Source organism: Vidua macroura, chromosome 2 (assembly GCF_024509145.1).
Source record: "Vidua macroura isolate BioBank_ID:100142 chromosome 2, ASM2450914v1, whole genome shotgun sequence".
Lineage (NCBI taxonomy): Eukaryota > Metazoa > Chordata > Aves > Passeriformes > Viduidae > Vidua > Vidua macroura.
Window position 1 is genome coordinate 74,830,656 of NC_071572.1, and position 20,238 is coordinate 74,850,893.

Here is a 20,238-nt window from a genome sequence, read left to right on the forward strand (position 1 = left end):
AGCCAATATAAGTTAACAAAACCTCTTCTCATACTTCTCTTTCTCACCTTCATTGCCTGATCTCATTTGGATTAAATTTTACAGCCTGTATTTGTTCAGTAGGTCCCAGGTCCTCCCCTCTGTGCCTCGCTCTACTGGGCACAGTATGAAGACCTTGAAAGCCATGACCCTGCTCACAGTCCAAAACACACCACACAAACAAAGAATAGTCCTGCCCCAATGAGGTACCCAGGATCACCCTAGAAGGCCTCACAGTCCACCACATGGGTAAGGCTCAGTGACAACTTGTTCCCATACAATAGCACCTTTAACTTTTAAAACCAGTTATTCAATACATCCTACATGTTAAAATGTCCATCTTCTCTAGAATGGCTGCCTGCCAAAAACAAGCCATCACAAAGCATCTCACACACCCTTTTTGATTTCATTACACATCCGTGTTTTCCAGACATTTAAAAATCCTCACAGTATGTGCTAGTTTTAAGATACAGCTGAAGATTGTCTTCACTATTCACTCTGGGTCTAAGTTCACTACTGAGCAGTTTCCTACAATAGCTTTTGTAATACACTCTATTTAATTTTGAATGACGAGTAGCAGCATTTCACTCAACTTCAAAACCACACATCAGCAAGACATTCAATCACTTTATTTTAACAACAATTTGTTGTTCATTCTAGAAATTCAAGTCTGGCAAGCTTTTTAATATACATTTCACAGAAAGCAAAAAGCATGTTTCCCATTCTGCTCAGCATGTTCAAGTCCTATCTTCTCCACAGAAACGAACCAGTTTGAAAGGAAAATCCCCAATACAAAAGGGTATCTGAAATCCAGTCATTGACACTGATAAGCAAGGGGAAGTGGGGCAAGAAGATAAGCAAAGAAGATAAGCAAAGAAAGTGGGGCAATTTCTAAACCTCCATTAGAGATGGGATACTAATTTTTCCATTTGCTGTGAAACAGATTTTAGAAACATAATGGAAAGGGGGAAAATTGCATATTACCATGCATGCAAGAAAAATGTTTGAAATATCCTATTTATCTTCCCTCTCTAAGGGATGTGGATTCTTTTGTACTCCTTGATGATGTGAATCACAGATCAGCATTCTGGGAATCAATCCTATTCCCATTTACCAGTGTAATATGATCATTAAGCATAATTAACACATGATATTTCATTACTGCCATGGACTTGGACCAGATCTGATATGTAAATATTTGCCAAACTGTACATCTTAGTGCCCAGTGCTACACAATGGTGTAACTTAAGACACTCACTTGATTTGCTTTCTCTTCTGGGGACAGAGTTAAGGCTGCTGTGGGAATTCTCACTTTCATAACATGAGGTAGCTTAAACATTATAGATGATGTTACATTAATTTCTGCAGTATCAAATTTTAAAGGTGTGGAAACAAGATGAAAGAGCTCACAATACAGCCATCATTTCAAGAGGCATTAGAATGAACAGAAAGAAAACTCCTGGAACAAGTAACAACCATTTCAATCTTCTCCAACTATCTTTTCCCTAGTGCACTCAATCACCCAGCTCTCCTAGGACACAGTAATCAAGAAACCACCATTCTGTGTGATTCAGAGTGTGGCACACATGCAAAAGGTAATCAGAAAAATCATTGCAAGATGCAAACACACAGCAGCCTTATGGAGAGACTTTTTATGACCAAGAAAAGACTCTTTATAACAATCTTAAATTCTACAGCATGAAATTTCATAGGTCCTTTATCTTACATACTGTAATATTGTGTCTCATCTACTACAAAATACAGATGTTACCTGTGTTGATGCCTAACACTCCTCACCTATCTTTTTATTCTTTGTCTTGCAACAGAAATATCAGGAAGCTATTCACATCCGTGCTGGTTTGGGGTTTTGAGGTTAGTTTTCTTCACAGTGGCTGGTATGGGGCTGAGTTTTAGATTTGTGCTGAACAGAGGGTTGATAATATAGAGATGGTTTTGGTGGTGGTGAGGAGGGCTTACGCAGAGCCAAGGCCTTTTCTGCTTCTTGTATTGCCACGGCGAGGAAACTGGAAGTATGTGGGAAATTGGGAAGAGACACAGCTGGGACAGCTGACCCCAACTGACCAAAGTGATATTTCATATCATATAGCATCATGCTCAGCATATCAAGTGAGGGAAGAAGGAGAAAGGGAGGAAGATTGGAGAGATGGCTTTTGTCTTCCCAAGTCACCATTACATGTGATGGGCCCTGCTCTCCTGGAGGTGGCTGAACACCTGCCTGCCCACAGGAAGCAATGATTTAATTCCTTGCTTTGCTTGTGCTTGTGGCTTAACCCATGAGTTTTCCAGCTTTTACCCTTCCAGTTCTCTCCCCAGTCCCATTGGTGGGGGAGTGAGCGAGCAGCTGTGTGGGGCTTGGCTGTTGGCTGGGGTTAAACCACAACCATGTCCAACATCAAATGTACAGATTTTAAGCTAGTTGTATACCTCCTATTACTGATTTTTCTCTTGGAAACACACAAGTCCTAGAAGTGAAATTTTCCACAGCAGTTAGACAACAGAACTATTGCCTTGACATTGAAAACCCTCTCAGGATATTTCCCAGTCCTCTCTTAAATAAACAGTATCCCTAAATCAATGCATCTTTGCTGTATCCCCAAGACTGAGCCATTGAGCAGCATCACCTCTAATGATGATTTACACAAGACTATAGGAAAGCACCAGCATTCCTTTTTCATAGCCTCACCTAACATGTTCTTAGCTTTTCCCAGTTGCAAGGAGATTCTTTCCCTTCATAGACCATAATCTCTCATCACTCATCCCAAAATGTACAACAGTAGATGTTCTTTGCCTGCAGCTGTCATGACAAGTTTTACACAGCAGCACAGAAGTATGAAACAGTTCTTGGCAAGCCAAGTACAAGAGTGGACTATTAGCTCTCTGTTGCTCTCACTGCTTGGATTTATCAAACTGCAGTCCATGAAGCCTTTGGCAGAACACATGGCATTCAGCAGAAAGGTGGATCACCTTGCTTTCCCTAAAGGAGCAGAAGTTGCTTCTTCTACTGTGTCAGAAACTTAATGAAAGGTAAGCAGTGCCACTTGCTCCTAGCCAAGGCTAAATCCCTGAAGAACATCAGGAATGTAAAAACACAAAGCAATGGGCCTGCAGCTGTAGTAAGACACCTAACCCCAGGGTAGCCCTGAATGAGTTCCTCCAGAATGAGTCTGTTTTTCTAAGCCTGTTTATAGACCCTTGCACAAAAGGATACAACTTATGTGGACTAATGGAAGAGCTCTCAGTAGGAACCTTGTTTCGTTCTTCCCTGCTTCCTTTCCCTACAAATGTCACAGGTAAGGAAACAGAGGAAGAGGAATATTCACATATAATGAACAGGATTATTGTCCTCTTCTGTTACATTTCCTTCAGTACTTATAGCAGCACTTGGACACGATCCCAACAACAACCATGTTACTCTGGACTCTCTCAGCATTTGTAGCAAGAAAATAATACATTACAAAAAGGTTTTGTAAGGGCTCAGGGTTAGACCAACTCGTCTTCCCTTAATGTCAATGTAAGCAGTTTTAAAGATAAGGCTTAATGACTCCAAGAATCCTTCACCAAGATCTTACTTACTGGGGTAACTGGATGAACACCAAGGAAAAAGTCACAGGCCAAACCTGGAAAGAAGAAGAAGAACAAAATGAATTTATTTGTCTTCTGGACCCCCTTCCCACCACAAACATAATTAGCTTAGGAAGACAGAAAGGAAAGAAGCAGAGAGATTTAAAAACAAACAGGAAAAGATATATCAAATTCCACCTGCTTCTGAACAAAAGTAGTAAATCTTAACACTGGTCTCCAGGGCATAATATACTGATTTGATCTGGACTCAAGTTTAAATAATGGCAGTAGGCAAAATATTAAAACAGACTTACAGAAACTGAAGGGAAAACGGAGATCACAGGGAAAAGCAAAAGCTGTGTGTCTATGAAATCAGAAATACTAGTAAAAAAATCCAGTGCTTCTACCCCCTGGCATTTTGGTCCCCCATCCCCCATTATCACCATGAGTCATGATGACCTGCTTACAGCAGCCAAACTAGAAATTAAGCTAGACCCTTCCTGATAAACTCTTCTCCAGTAGCCTTGCTTTCTGATTGATGTCACCTTTGCTTCTAGTACAAAGAGTCCTTTGCTTCTAGGACAACTGCTGAAGTCAAAACCACACAACACAAAGCAGCCCACTCTATCATACTGGAGCTTTCAAGCCTGTAACAGCATCACCCCAGTGTTAAAAGGGTGCTACAGTTAGCAAAGTGAGACTAGGATCTCCTTCAACCACATGAGGAAAGACATGGAACAGTACCATCTCCACTGTTTAAAAGCCCATCAATATTACTGCAGCTGCAAACAAAAAAAGAATTGCAGACTAAGTATTTATTTAATTGGGATTATTCACCAAACTTGTTCAATGGAAATGTTTCCATCATTCCATTGTTGTTGATTTTTAAACTAATGTTTTCCCTTTGCCTTCTTCACTGTATCAAGTAAGACAATGAAACACTGCTAATGATTTCACAGTCTATTTACTTACTTGCTTGAGCACATGGACACTTCAAGAGATCATACGCATCACTTCTATACATCTTCCTTAAAATTAACTAAATACTATATGAACTCATCACCAATGTCATGTTTCATGGCAAGCACTTGCAGACATCAACCCAACCTAACTAGCTCCCCAGTGACACAGGTGACAACAATTTCAGCCACTGAAGTACTCATATTAAAGTCAAGGGTAGCTAAGCAATAACTATTAAATAATAAAATATTTTTTTAAATTGAGAATTAAATTAGCCAAGATTCCCACAGTTCCATTGTGTAGATGTAGATGGGTCAAACTGCTATCACACACATTATGCTGTTAGCTACACTTATAGATGAACTTTCTTTACCACTGTTGTAAGCCAGTTATGAACAGAGCACAATCTGTAGCAAAGGCAGAAATGGTCTGAGAGGAGCACTTCAAGTCATATAATTCTGTAAAACAGGTAAGTCCTAGCCATGTCAGAGGTACACCGTCTGGCTTGACAAAAGCCAGCTCTCCACAGTAAAATTAGGAAAAGAAAATGAAATGCCTGCAAGAAAACTGTTAAAGAGGTCTTGTTGTTGACCAAGGTAAACAATAATAAACTGAAAGAAACAAGACTCATCTGAGAGACCAGAACTGGTCAGATGAAAACTCATGAAGAGATGCCACTGAAGAGCTCAGTTCATACCCGCAAAGATTCGCTACGATGCTTGGGTAGGTACAAGATTGTTGCAAAAACTATGACGCGAGGAACAGCCACTCCACAAATCCTTCAAAAACTTGAACCTTTCACTATGTTTTCTACAGGAGTAGGGAACTGTACTCAACAGCCAGCCAACCTGCTCAATCCACAGTTCACAGCAGAAGAAAGTAAGGAGACAAGTCTGCCTTATAAAGCAGGAGTCCTATAACATGAGGCCTAACAAAACCTAGAAGAATAAAATGCCGATCTTTTCTCTTCTAGAAAGCTCAGTGACTGGTAGGCACTTATCTCCTGCTAACCATTAGGTACATCACCACACCTCTCCTCTAACCTAAAGCATTCTTGTCTCCCAGTTCCTCAAACCATGGCCCAAGGGCAAGCAAAGTCTGTTTGCTTTTGTAAATAGGTGCTTTGGACCAATGTCATCATCAGAGGCAAGTACCTACTTTGGTTGTCCTTGACAGTTTCAAGCTTGCCATGGGGATATTTTGTACCTGAAGTATGAGATGAGCGTATTTTATTAATAAAATTAAAACCTTCAGCTCTAACCACTTACAGATCTTTGAAGCAGAAACTGGGCTGTCCAATGATACAAGCAGAAACAGTCTGGTAGTGATCTTCTAAAAAAGACTTAAGAAGAACGTGGAGCAATGAACATCACTTCTCAGTATCTCTTAAAAGTAAAGGAGGGGGATGACTTTGCACCTTCAAAACAAACAAGGATCTTAAGAAGATTTTGATAAATTACTTTCAAATTTTAAAAACAGAGGAACTAAATAGTACTAGCTAAAGCAGAGAGAAAGAGATTCCTGAATGAAGAAACATTTCTCTTTAAAGAGCTCTTTAAAAAGCAGTTCAGAAAAAAACAACAACATATCCAAATTACTTGGATCAGCTTTGTTTCCTTTGTGTGGTTTAATGTAGAAACAGCAAGGAAGAAATGGACTAAAGATAGCAAAACTGTTCTGTTCTTACCATAGAAAGAACTTCCTCAGCTCTTCAAAGAGGAACTGATGGAGAACAGAACTGAAGCTAGAGACTAAATAGCTGTGAAAACCAAGCTATGATGAAACACAACCAGGATTTTTTTGTTTTCATAAAAGAAAGCAAGATGCAATAGAGATTGTTTGGGTGTCCCTGGAGAGTAAGCAGCTGAAAATGGATTTTTCAGGGCAAACTGACTGCTTTAAGAAAGATATCTTAAGAAATTATTTTAAGAAAAACAGAATGAAAAGGAGATAGTTTCTTTTATAAGTCTTGAGAGGTACTTTGTGGTGACCATTCACCAGGAAAATGGTGCGTCAACATGGAACTTGGAAAACTGAAAGCCATCCAGATGAATTTGCATTGGTGTGGGAAATTAAGACTCAGTTCTCATTTCCTTCTCTTGGTTCTCCCTAGAAAATCCCTTTTCTACTTCATGGTCCTTTTTACTTTGCCTTCTATATAACTAGAATAGAGCACACATCCAAGAAGCTCCTCAATGAAGTCTCTTCCTCTACAGGTAGTCATATCGCTCTATGGATCACGGGTCCCAGGCAATTACTTTTACCATGGCCTTCATATCCTAATCTCTGACCATAGTCACCTGATATACCATCCTCAGTCTTCCCACATGAAACAGGAGCAGTTTCAGCGTGTGGGATTTAGCTCTGGGAATATATTCCCCTCACACCTACTCAGGATCTTCCATCCTGAGTAGGTGTGAGGGGAATATATTCCCAGAGTTGCAGTTCTTCCCCCTTGCTCTTCATCTTTGATGGCACCCAATAGCTCAGTATTAGTTGTCTGTGCTATTTATATCCTCCCTATAGATGCCTCTGCTGCTGTCCACAGTGTCCCAGGTTCTGTGAATGTAAAGTCTTGCCAGTCCTGCTGCTTTCTCCACTGCTGTGAAACAGATCAGCAAGAGCTTTTCTAATACTCAGAGCCACCGTTACTAGGCAAAACTTTGTGAGACAGCACAGCAGCACTGGAGAGATACAAAAGCTCTGATATATGAAAGAAAATCACTTAATTTATACATGGAAGGTTTCCTTTACAGGCTTTTAGGTCAGCCATTTAGGTTTTTATTTTACAAGGAGACATGCTCCCAGCTGTATGTTAATACAGGTCTCTTCTACTGCCAGAACCATTATCCCATTCCCCTAATGGTATTTTGTCCACATGTATATAAATACATATAAACAACACTGTGCAGACTGTCCTCCAGTGGAAACAACGTACTAGACATTCTCAGAACATTGCTTTCAATCCTTCACAACTTTAGCTGCACTTTCTTCAAACAAAGTCAGGTAACAACCTTCATTCACATATGGTTACAGTCTCAAAATAAAACTGAATGAAAAGCTGATTTTGAGATAAGTATATCTTTACAAAATCAAGGAACTGTTTAAAACAAAGCTGGATGAACATCCTGGGCAGAACCACCTTACACTGAACTGTATGCAGAGCTGTAAGTAAAAAAAACACCAGTAGAGAAACAGAAAGCAAAGTATGCTTTCAAAAGCATTCTTGAATTATTTAACCTTTAGAAATGTGCAGATGAAAACAGAAAGTCTCCTCGCCTGTGCTCAATATGAGTTTGGAGTACAGCTGCAATCACCATAAATGTGATTGTCAGCATACTGCCGTAAGGCACTTGAGGAGACAGTACGGACTACCCAATTGCACAAGACAAGTCACTTGGGCTCTTCCCACCAGTGGCCTAAACCCAGGACTCCTCCAACTTCAAGCTTTGCCTCTCTCAATCCTTCAGGTCAAATGAATTCAAGTAAGAGTGAAATTAAAGAACAACAAATACAGGAGAGTTCACAGAGCCCTCTGCTCTCTAAGATCTGTACTGATTCCTGTTCCCTAGTACAGAATCTCAAAATTTTGAGCTAAGTCTCCTTCAAACCTGCTGACAGGGTGTGACATTTCAGCTCTCTGTTCAGTGTACCACCTCATCCTTCCTTTCCAGCCCTTCCTCCCAGGGGAGGGCTGCAGACTTCCTCTCCCTTAGCCTAGTGCCTCCTCAAGGCTCCTGCCTTCCCACGCACTCTCCTCTGAGCTCCTTCTCCAGTCTAGCCCTACCTCCTGCCCAGACACACCACACATGGATAATGCAGCTCTTGTGGTCCTGTGCCTGCATGAGGTTGATATATTCCATCATACCCTCACTTGAGCTTACACAGACCAATCCAAGCACTTGTAAATCAGTGAGGACAGCCCAGGGCAAAGGCAGTTCTGCTTGAGCAATATCAGAGTAGAAAATAAAGCCCAGTTAACACAGTTCAGCTGATTCTAGAGACACACAGTCACTCTGCCTCAAAAATATCATCAACTTTTTACTAGTTAATGCAGTTTGTTTCCCCTTTTGCACTTGTAGCAGGGATCATGGAAATAAACACCCAGCTACTAGTCACTTCCACCTTCAGAAATATCAGGCATTAGACCAGCATGACAGCGTTTGCATTAGAAAGGAGAACTCTGACAGCAAAAGGGAAAAGTGCTTTCAAAAAAACTTTAATAGGTTTTCCTATTATACCTTTTGAAACAAATATTAATGCAAACTTCAAGTCTTTTAAATGTATGTTACTACTTCATGGTTATCATAATATTACATCATATTCACATCACTGTAAAGAAATGCTAAGCTTAATTAATACCTTTGTCCACTTAAAGGCTTATTGGAGCATATGTTTATGATTTAATCTGCCCCATCTGCCGGGAGCTATCCCTATAACATGCCTGTCTGTTTTATACTCTTGATTTTAAAAACTTTTCAACAATAGAATTTTTTCACCCCTCCTCAACAGGCAGTCTAACAGACTAATACATCCCACTGGCATCAAAACACAGCTCATTACTTACTCGGGATCCCACATTTCCTATCTGTTCTTTCTTCCATGTGAAGCACAGTCAGACGCCTCCTTTTTTACTGGGCTCGCAGACAGTAACACTTTGCAGCAGATGGGCTTTGCCCAAGGATCATGTCTCATTCTACACACTCTAGCCTTCAAGGTTTATTTTTTGACAGCAATAAATGCAAGTGTTTGGAATATCATCAGAAAACAGAGGGAAAGGTGAGGTAGGGCTTGAAAGACATTTAAGCAACAGTGCTGTCCAGCTGTGTTAACACTTAACTCACAGGGACATCACCTTCCCAGAAACACCTGTGCAAAGAGGAAAGCATCCACCATCTTTCACTGGAGAAGAGAGTCCAGCCTCATGACAAACACACCACAGAAAACATGTCACTGAACCACAGAAAGTAACCCACAGGACAGATTTGATGGGGTTTTTTTCCCAGGAAACACAGCACTGACATTCAGCAATGCACGTTTCATTGAGGGAGGCTACAAGAAGCAGCAGAAACAGCCTCTGGAAGTCAGCTTTAGGAGATCAGGAGCGATGAAGAGGAAGGGCACTAGTGATACCTGTAGTCTCCAATAAAGTATCTTGTTAACATCTGAGTAAAATACACAAAAGTTTTTATCTTACCAACAAGTACTCTTCCTCAAAATTAAATTCTAACATGCATTGCACTAAGTGAAGAGATGGCACTTCCTGAGCACATGCCTACTTTTCCACAATTTCACTGCCATGTAGAGAGGAAAAGACAAATATCTATTTCTGATCCACTCACATTCTCTGGGTATTGCTAAGATGGCCTCACCAGGACTGACTCAATGCTAAGGTCTGTTAACAACCACAGCACAAATGGAGAAATGATCTGCTGGTCCTGGCATGTTTATTCTATCTTCTAGAGAGTCAAAGAAGAAAACCCTCAGATAAGAGCTATTCCCTGGTCATACACTGTCTTTCCCCAAGCTCAGCACCATGCTTTATTGTTATCACACTCCCTCCATGAAATTTGAAAGAGCATGGTTTGATCCATTCCCAAATGCATCCTCAAGTGATGTTACACCAAAAAGGCACTTTGTACCTTGAGAATCACTAAAGGAAAGTGAGTTTACAAAAAACATTCCCCTGCCCACACACACACCTCCCCAGCAACAGCTGCGAGCATATTGGGGAAAGTTTTTAATTTAATTTCTTGTAGCATCTTAGCAACATATCAGCATCCCAAAACCTTCCTTCATTTTTCTATCTGGAGTATTTACAAGTATTGCCATTGTTGTACACACCTCCTTCCTTCTCAGACCAAATGGCTGCTTGATCTCAGGATCAGAGAATTCACATTGGAGCAGGCTCCATCATGTTCTTCCTTACACAGGGCCAGCCATGAGGTCCCAACAGGACTTCATCTGCTTTGGCCTTGAAAACCTGCGAGGACAGACATTGCACAACCCCTCTGAGCAACTTGCTCCAGCATCTGACTGTCCTCCTTGCTGGAAATGACATCTATCTTGAGCCCCATTTCAACTTCCCTTTGTTGTCCCTCATGCAGTCACCATACAACAAATTGAAGAAGCTCTGTGTTCCTGAGAACCTCTTCTGAAGTACCAGGAGGTCTCTATAGGTCCCATCAAAGTTCTCTCTTCTCCAGGCTGAACAAGCCTAGTTCCCTCAGCATATGATCCTCATGTTGTACCAGGGCTCTGAGAGTACTTAAAGGCCTTTCAATGCTCTCTTTGCCTCACATGCAACCCTGCTCTCTGCTCATGGCACCAGGGACCCCATTTTAGCTCTGCCTGTGGCCTTCAGTGCCTGCCCAACCTGTGCTGTAGCTGTGCCCTGCCGCCAGCCATGGGTGTGAATTCTGGTCCTGGACCCCGCTGATGCAGACCCTGACCTGAGATAATCACTTCCTTGGGTACTGGCTGCAGTCTTATTAAAATAGCCCTGAGTGTTGTCAGCTGTCTTCACTTCCAGGGCACAACGCTGGCTCATGCTCAGCCTCTTTAAAGCATTCTCATCTTTTTGTCATGCATCAAGAAATCTAATGATATTCAACACAGAAAACTAGTGAGGCATCAGTCATTTGCAAACAGCACAATCCTGAAATGTGATTAAAGGGAAACACTGAGGTGGGTTTTCAATCATAAAACCCAAGTATGTGAGGAATATTAACAGACTACTTCTAAGATAAGCAGCCACTTCTGCTCCACCTCTCTCAGAGTAATACCAAGACAAAGTCTTGGATTCTCTAGTGAAAACTTGCTAGTTTCACTTGTGACACAAATGTGAAAGTAACTCTTCCAGTCAGTGCTGCTGCCTCAGTGTTGGTTTGCTATTTTAATCTGTGCTCTTCCTGTGTTTCACTTTTCTATTCAGTTTTTTAGTTTGTGTCTTTGGGGAGACAGGGGTTAAACACTAAAAATACACAGTTGTGATGGAAATACCCTCATGGACAGGCTGAGGTCTGGCATGCTTTGGAAGAAAATAACTTAAAATAGCACAGAAAGCAAAGACTGTGGTATATGGATCTCTGATAGCTACTTTCTGCTAAAATAACCAAAATAGCTAAGATAACACTGACATTCACAGTGAACCCTCCTATCCTCCTCAACAGAGATGAACAGGGCCATTCTAACCTCAGAGCTTTGCCTGAATAATGCAAATGACATTGCATTTGTTATGTTCTGACCCCAAGGTCTTCTTATGCAGCTTTATTAATGAGAATTAGGTTTAAAGAAAGTGCAGGTACCCAAAACCAAGTGCCACAAGTCTTACAGCCCCATTATAGAAAAGGCTTTTTCTGTAAGATTTGCAATTTGATCATCACAGGTCTAAAAATATGGAAGGGAAAGATCTGGAGGCAGAAGCTATATTAGCTCCATCAGTTTTCATACTTGGAGCTCAGGAAAAATGCAAAATGGAAGCAAAGGACATAAAACTGCAAGGACAGATTCGTTTTTCCCTGGTGTTCCCAACATCACATTGATAATTTATCTTTTGACATTCTAAAAGTTATTGAGTGCTAACTTTGGCCCCACATTCAATGCCAACACAACTCATATGAATGCACACTTCAGTGGCTGCTATTCTTTGCAATTACACACCCTGGCTACAAAGCTTAACAAACAAACCATTAAAACAATTTGTGGCACCTGTTACTAACAACTTTGCTACAGGAACATGTTAAGTTTTGCCTTCCACAGGCAACGTTTAGGCCCATCTAGGAATGGGCCAAGAGCCCAAACAAACTGTGTGATTTGACTCCCATGGCTATTCTAGAGAATATTTAACTTCTACTAGACATATCCCAGGTGACTTATGCCCAAGTTCAGTGCAGTCAGGTAGGAAAATCAGTGCACCCATTCCTGTGGTTCAAACCACAGAACTATATAGTGTAAAAGCACAGAACGAAAGAGTTCATAGAAGGATTAAGCAGAGAAATGCAGGTCACCCCTGCAGTCTAATTTTTCCTTAACACAGCATCCCCACACCACAGGTCCTCCCCTGCGGCCATCAGAATTCCCTGGAGCCGAAGGCCTTCCCGAGAGGCAAACCTCAGAGAGCTCCCACCTCCCACCAGGAGCACGGTGACAGGCGCATATCCCAAGATTCAGCAAGAAAAGTTTCCAACAGCTCGAACAGGAAAAGGCCGTGCTGGAGTCAAGTTTTACATAAGAAGGGGGAAGGCAGGAACCGCTGGCACCGCGTCCGCGGGCGGCTGCCGAGCGGAGCTGTCAGCCCCCGGCGGGCGCGCTCCCACCGCGGCCGGGGCGCAGCCTCCCTCCCTTCACGCGCGCCCTGCGCGCTCCCAGCCCCTCACGCCCGCCGCACCTCGGGGGGTGCGCAAGGCCACAGCACCGGCAGCCCCCGCCTGCCAGCAGCGCTGTCCCAGGGGTGCTCTCCCCGGCGGCGGGGACAAATCCATCCCCAGCCGAAGCCATCCGCTGCCGTGCGGGATGGGCACCGCGGGCTCCCCGGCCGAGAGCAGGACCGCGCACGCAGACACCGCTGTGCTCGTCTCATCCCTCTGAACTAACTTTCCTGTTTCCGCAAAAATCACACAGGCACCGGAGGGGGTGGGGGGGTTATTGTTTCCAGCAAATACTCCTCACCCCTACGAGCCACCCGCACCCCCATCCTGCTGGGACCCCGCCGCTCGTTCCCCAGCATCTCCAGCGGCCGAGCCGGCATCCCGCGACCTCCGCGACGGGCAGCCCCCGGCACCCCCGCCCCGGGCCGCCCCGCTCCTGCCACCTCCCCTCTCCCAGGGCCGGGAATCGCCCGCAGGTCCCCGCCGCCCCTCGCCCCCCGCGGCGCTGGCTCTCACCCGCGCGTCCCTGGGCCGGGCCGGATGGGGCCGAGTGCTGGGGGAGCGGCGGAGGTAGGGCAGGACACGGCCCCAGCTCCTGCCAGCGGAAACGGGAGGAGGGGCTCGGACCGGCGTTACCGAGCGGGGAGGAGCTGGGGGCGCTGCCCAGGGGAGGCTCCAGCCCCGCGGAGGAGGGAAGGGAGGGATGGAGGGAAGGAGTGCTGCCGGCCCCCTCCTCCAGCGTACCCCACCCGCTCCGTCCTACGCCCGCCGGAGCCTCTTTGGCAGAGCTCTGCCTGAAGCCCGCCCCGCTCCCTCTGCCGCCCGCGGTGCCCTCCGAGAAACCCCTGGGGTGGGCGCCAGGAGCATCCCCCAGCACACCCTCCCGGAGCTGGCGGGATGCGCCGGGCGGGGGGCACCGACCGCCCCGCCTCAGCTGCCCCTGCCACGAGGGACCCGCGGCTGGACGTCCCCTCCGGGCTCAGGTAGGCAGGGGTGGTGCCCGTGCCCGCCGGCGGCCCGGAGTGCAGCCCTGACCGCTGCTGCGAGCGGCAAACCCGGGCTCAGATGCTCGCTGGTCCGAAGCGCACCTCGACTGCCAATGTGTTGCTATGGCTTCTGGCACAGGGGGAGAGCGTGGCTGAGTGCTCCTCTGAGTTTTCTGCGGTCGCAGCAGGAGTTGTAGACAGCTGGGGGTCGGTCTCCTCTCCCAAGAGGACACAGCAGCAAACTCTGCCAGGTGAGGTTTAGATTGGATATTAGAAAATATTTCTTTACTGAAAGGGTGTTCAAACATTGGAACAGGTTGCTCAGGGAAGTGATGGAGTCACCATTCATGGAAGTATTCAAATAATGAGTATATATGGTGCTTATAGACTTGTTTTAGTGGTGGACACAGCAGTCCTGGGTTTATGGCTGGACTCTTGGACCTCTTTTCCAATCTTAATGATTCTTATCTGTGAGACAGGGCCATAAGGGAGATCTTCTGACATCACATAGAAAGTCCCCACCTGCCTTCCTCCGGGTGTCAGTGGAAGTGCAACAAAAACTGAATGAAGTCAATTTCAAACACTCTCTCCGGCAGAAGACTCTCTCAAGTTATCTTAGCAGAGCTGGGGAAGGTTTTGGCATGGACCACTAAGTGAAGTGTTATGTGCTGGGGAAACAACTTAGAACTAGGGCAGAGATGCCTACAGAAGTAAAGCAGTGCAGTTATAGACATGGGCCTCCTGAGAGGAACTGTATTTTACAGTGTATGAAGAGCAACTCTAGGCTTTACCATAAATGTTTTTGCAAAAGGAAGATCTGTTTCACATTCCAAGGTCCCCTTCATATTCTCATTTCCTTTTCTGGTACTGTTGCTGCTGTCACACTTCTCAGTTCAAGGGGATGTCCACATCAAATATATTCTCTTGTATCTTCCATCGTGTCCTAAGTGGATTTTTATAAACTGCTTGGTTCAACAGACTCTAAGCATCCTGGTGGAAGTGCTGCCAGCAACACAACTGTCATTTGCTGCATGTTTGTTTCTCTCCCTCCCAAAAGAGAAGCATGTAGGTCTCTGTTCGTCATTTATTTACATGCAGAAGTACACAAACATTGCTGTGTGTTTACCTTAAAGCAAGCAATGAAAGAAATACATCATGCAATGCACCAAGAGATAAAGAGATCTGTGGAGAGAACTTCTTTGGTTCCAGACTCCAAGGAAGGTCCTTCTCCTGGATGCTGTAGCTCTAATGCAGCAAATCCCATTAGACCTGAGGACTGAAGGATCTTCATTCCAGAACTGATGCCAATCTTTAGTAACTTAAACTTTGGAAATAAACAACAACTTCCTGAAAGACAACTGGCACAGGAAGTCAGCAGACAATGAGAACACATTTGACACTTTTGGTGGTGGTGCTATTGTTCGTTGGTTGTTCACTCTAAAAGAAACAGCATGATGTTGTGTTCTTTACCTGTTGCATAAGCAAAGCAGCTTTATACCCAGGTATATGGGAGTTCTATAGTTCAAGTCAAAGTGAAAAATCAACATTTGAAATCAAGTCACCATTTGATATCTACCTTGGAAAAAAGGTAGAATGTACACAGGAAAAAAAAAAACATATATGGCAGCTTTGTATGAACCTGATAATTTAGGGAAAAGCTTGAAGATCGCTGTGAAACTGAGGACTGGTGTGGCTGATGCTGTAGATACACTTTGTACCATGGAAACTGCATTTATCTGCAGGTCTCTTCTCAATTATGGCATTAAGTTTAGGAAAGTAGTCTGTTGGACCTATGTTTCAGCTTCAATTGGCTGTCTTCCACATGCAGCAGAATCTAATGTGGGGGCACTCTGATGTTGTCCATACAGTGAGAAACAGAAGGAGTTGCACCTCATCAACATCTTCTCCCAGGCAACCAGCGACAGGACGAGAGGCCACAGTCTTAAGCTGCACCAGGGGAAGTTTAGGCTAGGCATTAGAAAAATTATTTTCACAAAAAGAGTGGTTCAGCATTGGAATGGGCTGCTCAGGGAGGTGGTGGAGTCACTGTTCCTGGAGGTGTTTAAAAAAAATGGATGTGGCACAGTGCCATGGTTTAGTTGATAAGGTGGTATTAGGTCATAGGTTGAACTTGACAATCTCAAAGGTCTTTTCCAACCTCGCTAATTCTGTGATTCTGTGTATCTGAATCCATGGCATCTGACCAGCAAACCTGAAGGCTACATGAAGCTTCTGAGAACAGCTTTGAGTAGCTGCATTTGAAGCATCTAGAAAGGGATGCTTTCCAGTGTAATTCACAGGATGTACCTCCTCTACTGTAATAGCAAGTCTGTGGCTTTGGTCCCAGTCACCAATTTCAGATGAAATCATAACATGGCAAAGAGCTCAGTGCTGTGGGGAAATCAAGGAGTTTGAAAATCAAAGTCTTTGCTTCTTTTTTTGACAGAGATCATCCATCTAGACTTTATAACTTTGCTTATATTCATGTTCTTTCCATCATTATTGCTGTATTTTGCACCTGAAGGAGGGAGGGGGGTGCTTTTCTCGAAAGATGCTGTATTAGTTTTCCTCAGAATGAGCACCAGTACTTTCATGGCTCATTTAAGAGGCCAAAATTGTATGGCCTCTTAAATGAGGAGTCAAGATTTGGAGTCCTGACTAATTGCTGAACCAGCATGTTAAATGCAGGCAAACATGGCTTCCAGTGTAGTAGATCTGGATATGGTGTCCAAGAGGATTGGGACTGCACCATGCACCACGGTCTGTGAGGTTACAAATAGAGCTGTGGTCAACCTAAGCTTCTGGCTAGCCTTCCCTCAGAGAGTAGCCCTGATCTTGCCATTTCATTACAAGCATGCAAGTTGTCTGCTGCCTTCCTGCTTGGTTTTGATGTAGACTCTGCTTGCAGGATTGGTGAAACAGCATGACCCCCTGGCAGCTTCTTGAAGGCTCAGCATGTGTTCTTCTGTCCCTTCTACAGCTCTAGAGCAAGTTTGAGGGTGTTCTCACCTGTCTGAATTAGTTCTTATTCTTTGCTGAAACCACACAAGATCTTCAACTCCTTCATCTGGTCCAAGATGTCAAGGAAGCAAGACAAAAATGAGCTGGGTAATGGGGAAAAAAAAAACAAAACTGGGAAACCATTGCACCAAAGGCTACAGCATGTGTGTAACAATTAAGGAAATAATGATCCTTGGGTCTAGATATTGAAGTAGAAAGATATTTAAATTCAATCCCTACCTTTGTCTCTAGGCCTACCTACATGTTTTCTTTGTTAGCTATGTCAGCTTAAGAAGTTCTCACCCCCTCACCACAGATACATGAATGAATTCAAATTAACTTGTCTTACCTGAAGTGTTCCTTTTTGCTTTGAAGTGCAGATGAAGGGAGGGCTCCTGACTTGCCTAGTTCTGTGTTGCTCAGACCCATGGCCTGTCTTATCTCAGGAGACTATCAATAAGCAGAATAATTTTAGTAATTCAGTTTGATGTGATTCCACAAGCAGCTGGAGCTGCACAAATTAGGGCTGATAAACTGAAGCATGTACATTAGAAAAAAAGGGAAACTTTTAAAGTTAAATGGAAACTTTTAAGTGCTTTGTTATAAAGAAAACATGGATATTTAGATCTCTGTTTTGTCACTTTACCTTCTAAGGTCTCAGTGTTGTGGCTGTAAAGTGACATGGGGAATCAGCTTTTAATGTTTCATCCTTTGATTTTACAGCAAGCTCTTACAGGTTAAGTTAATAATTCTGGTATTTCTGCCCCAACAGAAATTAAACTTGTAAGACACTCTGATATCCTCATTTGTTGTTGGTTCTTTAGAGTTCAATTTAGCCTTCCCACTTGAAACTAAGCTACCTCTTTTTTTACACATGCTGTTATTTTCTGTTTGCTTTGCTTTATTTTTAGCAAAATTGCAGCTGGCTCTTAGTTCGATGCACTGTCTGGTTTCTTCTGGTGGAATTCCAAGAAAGGAAGCCTTGGGAACTAAGAGCTACAGTCCTTCCAGTCTTTGAAGTATTTTTGCATGGATCTCACCCATTCTGCAAGTGGACAGAAGCCTTTCAGTCCAGATCAAAATTTCCAGTACTTCTTTTGCCTCTTAGCTTTGCTAAATCTTCTTCATCTCTTGGCCTACAACAAAATGAGCTCTCCCAGACACACAAATTTTCTTTTCCTTTCTCCACTGAGTTTCAAAGGCAGGTAGATGTCTCCTGGTTATTGACACCAGGAAGCTGTGAACTCTAAGAGCAAGCACAGAAAAGAATACTGCCAGAGAAGAATCTTCCACTGGCATTAAGTTGAAAATAAACCCTGCATAAGTGTCCCAAAATCAACTGTGCAAAGATTTCCTCTGTTCCTCAGCCTGTTGGTTCATGTTTACTGCCTTGATATAATCTTAAAACTTTGCTTAATGTGGTTTTATTCATAATCAGCTAATGGACTAAGTGGACTTCTAGGGCTCATCTTCTTCTGGGACTGACTTCCATAAGGTCTGCTGTTGTGGTGTAACCCAGCAGTGAACACATGCAAGGCACCAAGCTCATGTTTGCAGGAGAGTACTAATACACATCATAAGGAATTTTCCATTGCTGGGGACTTTCTCTGCCCTTTCTCTGCCCGGGCTTCATTTAAAAACATTGTTGTCTGCATTGGCCAAAAATACTTTTCCCAAGGGTCAGTATTTTTTCTTACTAGCGAGGTTTTGTTTGATTTGTTGCCTGCTCCACACATGGTTCAGAGGTCAGGAAGGAAATTACACAGAGCTGAAACAGGCAGGTGCATGCATCAGCAATGGACTGTAGACAGTTGGTTCCATTCATACCTATGTGGCCAGCTGGAGGGACTGCCTGGTTTGCAGAGATGTAGTTAATTCAGTCCTGGGTGGCTTGGTCACCGGGCTGGGACTAGCAGTAACACCCAATGGATGGGCAAGGGCAGCCTGTGCTTGCATGGATTTTTCATGTGTAGCACAGAACAGCAGGTACTTCAAGATGCTTTGTTTTCTAGGTGTTTAAAGTACTTGGCTCACCTTTTTCCAAGCTTGACTGATTCTGGTTACCAGCCACGCAGATCTTGAAGAACGCTGTTGGCATCTGTGTGTCTTTATTACTGTTTGGAAGTCTGTTCTTGAAGGTATTTCCTTGTCTTGGAGAGAGCAGGCAGAGCAGGAACTTGGTGCAGATTTTGCTTAATAGGTGCAAGCAAATTTTCTGTTCTTGACCATTCACTTTTGGCTCCTGCACAGAGAAGGTTAAGAGCACTAGCCCTGCAAGGTCCTTAAAAGTAGCCTCTGAGCATGCAGGATCTGCAAGACTGAGGGGAAAAAATATATGGAGCACTTTTCCCATAACAGGAAACAAACCATCCTTCTCCAACTCTGACTTCATGGCATCATCTTTGCTATCCTCCGTACCCTTACCCTTTCCTTCCCATGCTTCAAAGCACAGGGTCTGCCTGGTGAAGACTCATCCCTGTCAGGGACCTCCCATGTGCAAATGGAAACCCACACTTTTACAGTTACAACAGATCAACTGGCATGCAGTTGCTTAATGAGGAGGTAAGTCAATTAGTCCCCCTTCCACATTAAATTGATTGTACAGGCCACACGACTCTGCCTGGCCACTCAATAAATTTCCTGTTCAACAGCTGCCAGAACATCATGCAAACTACCTCTTCCCCCAGAGCAACATGAATGGCTGCATCTTTCCCCCACATCAGCAGCATTGTGGGGACCAAGATTATTGCCTCTCAGTGACTCCTCTCTGAATAGACAACCTCAGTTTACAAGTAAAGCAGAGAGGCTGTGTTTGATTGCCTTGGAAACACAGAAAGCTAAGCTGTTTTCACTCTTCTCTCTCATTCTTTTCCTCCAGTTTGCTCACCAAATGACATCCTGTGCAATACTTGTGCATCTCACTGTCTGCAACTAACAGGTGGAATAATTTGACCTCTGTAAACAATTATTTTGCGGGTGCACAAGAGCACAGACTGGCTCACTGAGCACTGGTAGCTGTGCAGGGAGAACAGAAGCAAAAGCAGCAAGAATTATTTCAGCCTTTCAGTAAAGTCATCAGACTCGATACATGGAGGAAATCTACTGGGCAAGACAACATGATTTAACATACCCAATTTTCTAAGTATAATTTTATTTAAAACACAAAAGAAAGATTGGTCTCTCACTATCTTGCATGGAAGAGAGGGAAGAAGAAATAAGCCTCTAACAGAGCAAGGCTGAATGAGCCTGTGACTGCACAACTGCTGATGTGGACAGGCAGCTGTGCAGGACATATGTGCAACCTCTAAACACAGGCACATGAC

The 20,238-nt window shown here is 43.7% G+C and overlaps 1 long non-coding RNA gene across 1 annotated transcript in view; it reads right to left on the reverse strand.

The window, feature by feature from the left end:
* Positions 1 to 13,458, reverse strand: part of LOC128803591 (uncharacterized) — a 41,072-nt gene extending 27,614 nt beyond the window's left edge. The window contains exons 1-2 of the long non-coding RNA XR_008435766.1: positions 13,446 to 13,458; positions 3,613 to 3,656 (exon numbers count right to left, since the gene is read on the reverse strand). This is a non-coding gene — a long non-coding RNA (uncharacterized LOC128803591). The remainder of the gene's footprint in view (positions 1 to 3,612; positions 3,657 to 13,445) is intronic.
* Between the last annotated feature and the right edge of the window lie 6,780 nt (positions 13,459 to 20,238).